Raw genomic sequence first — 6073 nt, 5'->3', positions numbered from 1 at the left:
ATACTAAAATATATTCAATGTTTGATTAGACTTAGATGCCTGTGTGACGGGATGGATGTTAAAGGCATTTGTAATAGTTTTAGTTGTGTGGGTTGAATGCGTTTGTTTGATTATCCTGCTTGAGGCATTAGTGTGGTGTTTTATATTTTTTAATCTTTCCTATCATTGTTTAACTGTGAACTTTTGCTCTGTGATAATGTGTTTTGCTACATTCTTGTGTTTAATGGTACTATTAGCTGTTTTAATATTTCATGAATTGCATAGAGATTTTCCATTTTTATTCTTTTATGGTTATTTATGCTAAACAAATAAAAACTATTTGATGATGGTTACTGCTACTCTAAAAAGAGAAAAGGTATGTATATAGATCCACTAAGATTCTACTGCTAGTTATGTATGCAGGCTATCAGGTGTTGCTTGGTCTTTAAACCACCAGCCTCACTCAGGTGTGAAGATACAAAAACGATTCTCCCTTAATGTAGACACTAATTTTGGTTAAATCATGTATAGATAATTCTGCAGTTTTGGATTAGACTGCACATCTAAATTAGCATTTCGTATGTGTGGTCCATATTTTATTAGAAGAACTCTGAAGACATAGAATTGCATCAACATTTTTCCTGACAGCAGATTTCAGTGAACTTCTTTTAACAACCTTTTTGCAATTTGTTATGTATTTGTGATGCATTTTATGCAGAAAGATGATGCATAATAAACAAAAGTCACACTCATTAGATTGACTAGACCAAGGTGCTCCACCCGTTTGTCACAGTTGGAGCCAGATCGCAAAATATTTTTGATTTATGCCATTTTATGTCTTTGGTGGTAAGTGACGGCAATGCTCACTCCATGACCCATATATTATGAAAACAGATTTTTGCGAAGGTAATGTATGACAAGAATATTTGTACATTTTCGTGTAGTGTTACTTTGTTTTGTGCTGCAGTACTGCAATGTGATTTTGTTATGTTGTGCTGCATTTGTTGTACTTGGTTTTTTAAAAACTTTTTTTGGTACAATATATTATGTTTTAGTTGTTCTGTTATGTTGTTTGCTTATTGTATTGTGTTATATTCTGTTGCTTTCTTTAAATATTCCAAACCATACTGCTATTTTTCCAGCCAAAATCAGCATATTCTACAATAGCTTTTCAACTCTTTAAGATACCACTCAGCCCAACATTGTGACAGAAATTGTTCTTAACTTAGCGCTTCCTGTACTCACTATATGTGGTAAAACCTCTGTTTTATTACTTTTTAATATCTATATTGGTTTTACACTATTCGGATGTGGATCCTGCTTAACTAGTTCCATGACCTATTGCTCTTCAAACATACAGGCCTTATTGTGCCTCCCGTACCACATTCACTAAAGTGTGACTAACCTATTATTTTCCAGGTAACAAGGCTGACATAGTGGGGGTACTGAACTAATAATACCTGACACCACATTATCCAACTGTCATAGTCCTAGGCACCATACACCAGTCACAGTGGTGTACCATTAGAGGTTAACCAGAGTGAACTGTTGTACCTACTAGCTATGAAAAAAGGTTTCCTGTATTTACAATTTTCAACAGGCTGAAAACCGGTAGTAGCCTGCATCTCTTATGTTATTTTTTTAATTTTACCCAAAATTTGGTATCTACCACTAGGCCCCAGAACTTATAATGCCACCAATGCATATTTCATTGTACTATGTTGATTTTAAATCATGAAACACAGAGTGACTACGTTTTTAAATAAATAAATATGTATATGCGTGTGTGTGAGAGTGTGTGTGTGTAGTCACTAAAAAAAAACAAAGGTTAAAGTAACATTATAATTAGGTGAATCTCACGTGACAACGTTAATGCTTTTAAAAAACCCACAGAAATTCACCAGTTATAGTTAGCAGCATTAACTATAACATTTGCCCTGCCATGCCCCCCTTATGACCTCACATATGACATCACTCTTGGGATGTTCTATGACATAATTTATGACATCACTGATGACATCTTAATTTGAGATAATTGCTGACATCACTGCCTCTCCATTCACAACTTTCCTAGGCTCAGTAGAGTACATAGGAGGAAGAGGATGGTATTCACTCACATTAAGACCTCACTATTGCATACTAAGGGGCATATTTACAATGTATATGTGGCACAATAATGTCACCAGAGTGTCACTTTGCCCGCACATATTTACAAGGCCATGTAAAGCCATCTTGAGTGGCTTTTCATGGCCTTGTAAATATGGCCCCTTTCAGACATAACAGCGTGAAATGATCATCCATGGGTGTTGCTGTGGGTTTTCCCATGCAACATCTATGGAATCTGACGCATTCCCTGATTTGAAAGTTTGGGAATGCATCAGATTCCTACAACACGCCAGGGATGTTATAAATGTGGTGCAACAAGGAGAAATAACTTTATTTTTCCTCTTTTTCTGCTCGTTTTATGTGTGCTGCATTCTACAGCACAGATAGGAGGAGATAAATACCATTAATAATTGTTTTTTTGCAGAAAAGTGCCCTTTCCTGCACATAAACAATCATCCCTAGGACACAGGCACCCTTTCACAATAGTGCAAGGGTGCCTGCATTGGCGCTAGGCAGAGAATTGTGTGCCAGCACAGAGGAAAGAACAGGAATGCATCTTGTTACTGTAAATATAACACATACCTGCACTTTTCTAATGAAGCTGCATGGCGCAGCAAGCTAGCTTGCAACACCACGCTGCATCATTTTTTTAGACCTATGGGCCTTACTATAACAAGTAATAGCCTTCCCACTGACACCTTCCCTCCGGGAAATAACCATATTCATTGGTATGTGGGAATGTATTTCCCTGTCCACTCACAACACTCCCTAACATATATATATATATATACAGTGTTAAGTAGGCAAGCTTTGTCTTCTGTACTAACACCTATCTTTAGGACAATTTGCTTATACAGTACTGTGCAGTGAACCAGTGGCATCTGTCCTCATACCTCTCCTTAGAACAACAGTGATATGTCGTGCTGTCTGGTAAGGAAGTCATCTCTCTGCTAACACATCTTACCAGGGTAAGAGATGTCTCTAGTAAAATTTGGGAGAATTGTATCTCTCTACTCATACCTCTTTTCATGCTCACAGGTATGCATCGTAGGTTGTGGAAAGAAACTGTCTTGTTTCTTGAGACAAGTTCTTGCATGATAACTCTGGCCTTTGGTCTCTCTCCTGTGATGTGTCTTTTGAATAATGCATGTGAAAATTAGTGTGTGAAAAGTGACATATCCTTGTGGTCACATGTCTCCCCATTATTAAGGTAGAATAAGTAAAGTATGGGGTTGAAATTACCTTATGCTCATAAGCATTTCTTGCATAACAACTATGGAGACTATGATATGAAAACACACTGCCCTCTCAGGTGAGACATCTCCCCAGAATAATACATGTGCAAAATACAAAGTGGGTAGAAACTGTTCTCTCTTTTCATACCTCTCCATGCTAATGAATGTCTTGAGTGGAAAATGAAATGTCCTCTCTGTTGACAACCGTGTCTTGCATAACCAGTGTGTACATTTGAATATAAGGATGCACCCACCTCTCTCTCAGACATCTCCTTATGTGGAGATGTGTAGCATGGTGTACTCAGAGTCAGAGCTCTGCAAAAGACCTGCCCTCTCCACCCGCAGATAGCAGTGCAAAGTATACTATGAGAATGCATTCATCTCTATACCAAAACCTGCCTTTTGTATCAAAAATGTTATTCTACAGTGGAAAGAATCAGTAATCTGTATAGCACCGTAAACATACATATACATGTATGAGAACAGTTATAGTAATTGAAGAATGAACTGCCACTTTAATTCAAAATTAGAGGAAGTATTTGTTTTGAAATCTTTAAATGCTATTAAGTAAAGAAACTAGTAATAACTTCATACATTATACTTAACCTCTTAGCTGCTGGGCCTTTCCCCCCACCCAGTGCTGAGCCCTTTTTTGGCTATTTGGGGTAGTTCGCGTTTAGGCCTTCATAACCTTTTGTCCACATAAGCTATCCACGCCAAATTTGCGTCCTTTTTTTCCAACATGCTGGGGATTCTAATGGTACTCAGAGTTTGTGGCTTCCACTGGAGGAGACCAAGAAATTAGCCAAAATACAGTGAAAATTTCTTTTTTTTTTTTTAAAAAGGGCTGCCGAAGAAGTCTTGTGTTTTTTTCCCTGAAAATGGCATCAACAAAGGGTTTCAGGTGCTAAAATCACCATCTTCCCACCTTTCAGAAACTAGCAGACTTGAATCAGAAAACTACATTTTTCAACACAATTTTGGCATTTTACTGGGACATACCCCATTTTTACTATTTTTGGTGCTTTCAGCCTCCTTCCAGTTAGTGACAGGAATGGGTGTGAAAACAATGCTGGATCCCAGAAAGCTAAACATTTCTGAAAAATGTAGACACAATTCTGAATTCAGCAAGGGGTCATTTGTGTAGATCCTACAAGGTTTTCCTACAGAAAATAACAGCTGAATTAAAAAAAATATTGAAAGTGAGCTGAAAAAAACAACAATTTTTCTCCACGTTTTACTCTGTAACTTTTTCCTGCAATGTCAGATTATTTAAAGCAATATACAGTTACGTGTGCTGGACTCTTCCGGTTGCGAGGATATATAGGGCTTGTTGGTTCATCAAGATCCCTAGGTACCCAGAGCCAATAAATGAGGTGCACCTTGCAATGGGTTTTCATTCTATACCGGGTATACAGCAATTCATTTGCTGAAATATAAAGAGTGAAAAATAGGTATCAAGAAAAACTTTGTATTTCCAAAATGGGCATAAGATAAGTTGTTGAGAAGCAGTGGTTATTTGCACATCTCTGAATTCCGGGGTGCCCATACTAGCATGTGAATTACAGGCCATTTCTGAAATAGATGTCTTTTTTACACACTGTCTTACATTTGGAAGGAAAAAATGTAGAGAAAGACAAGGGGCAATAACCCTTGTTTTGCTATTCTGTGTTCCCCCAAGTCTTCCGATAAAAATGGTACCTCACTTCCGTGGGTAGGCCTAATGCTCGTGACAGGAAACGCAACATGGACACATCACATTTTTACATTGAAATCTGACGTGTTTTTTGCAAAGTGCCTGGCTGTAGATTTTGGCCTCTAGCTCAGCCGGCACCTAGGGAAACCTAGCAAACCTTGGCATTTTTGAAAACTAGACACCTGGGGGAATCCAACATGGGGTGACTTGTGGGGCTCTGACCAGGTTCTGTTTCCCAAAACCCTTTGCAAACCTCAATATTTGGCTAAAAAACACATTTTCCTCACATTTCGGTGACAGAAAGTTCTGGAATCTGAGAGGAGACACAAATTTCCTTCCACCCAGCGTTCCCCCAAGTCTCCCAATCAAATAGATACCTCACTTGTGTGGGTAGGCCTAGCGCCCGGGACAGGAAATGCCCCAAAACACAACGTGGACACATCCCATTTTTTGACAGAAAACAGAGGTGTTTTTTGCAGAATGCCTACCTGTAGATTTTGGCCTCTAGCTCAGCCGGCACCTAGGGAAACCTACCAAACCTGTGCATTTTTGAAAACTAGACACCTAGGGGAATCCAAGATGGGGTTACTTGTGGGGCTCTGACCAGGTTCTGTTACCCAGAATCCTTTGCAAACCTCAATATTTGGCTAAAAAACACATTTTCCTCACATTTCGGTGACAGAAAGTTCTGGAATCTGAGAGGAGACACAAATTTCTTTCCACCCAGCGTTCCCCCAAGTCTCACGATAAAAATGATACCTCACTTGTGTGGGTAGGCCTAGTGCCCGCAACAGGAAATGCCACAAAACACAACGTGGACACATCCCATTTTTTGACAGAAAACAGAGGTGTTTTTTGCAAAGTGCCTACCTGTAGATTTCGGCCTCTAGCTCAGCCGACACCTAGGGAAACCTACCAATCCTGTGCATTTTTGAAAACTAGAGACCTAGGGGAATCCAAGATGAGGTGACTTGTGGTGCTCTGACCAGGTTCTGTTACCCAGAATCCTTTGCAAACCTCAAAATTTGGCTAAAAAAACACATTTTCCTCACATTTC

Source organism: Pleurodeles waltl, chromosome 8 (assembly GCF_031143425.1).
Source record: "Pleurodeles waltl isolate 20211129_DDA chromosome 8, aPleWal1.hap1.20221129, whole genome shotgun sequence".
Taxonomy (NCBI): Eukaryota; Metazoa; Chordata; class Amphibia; order Caudata; family Salamandridae; genus Pleurodeles; species Pleurodeles waltl.
The sequence above is the reverse complement of the archived record's forward strand: the minus strand, read 5'-3'. Positions refer to the sequence as shown.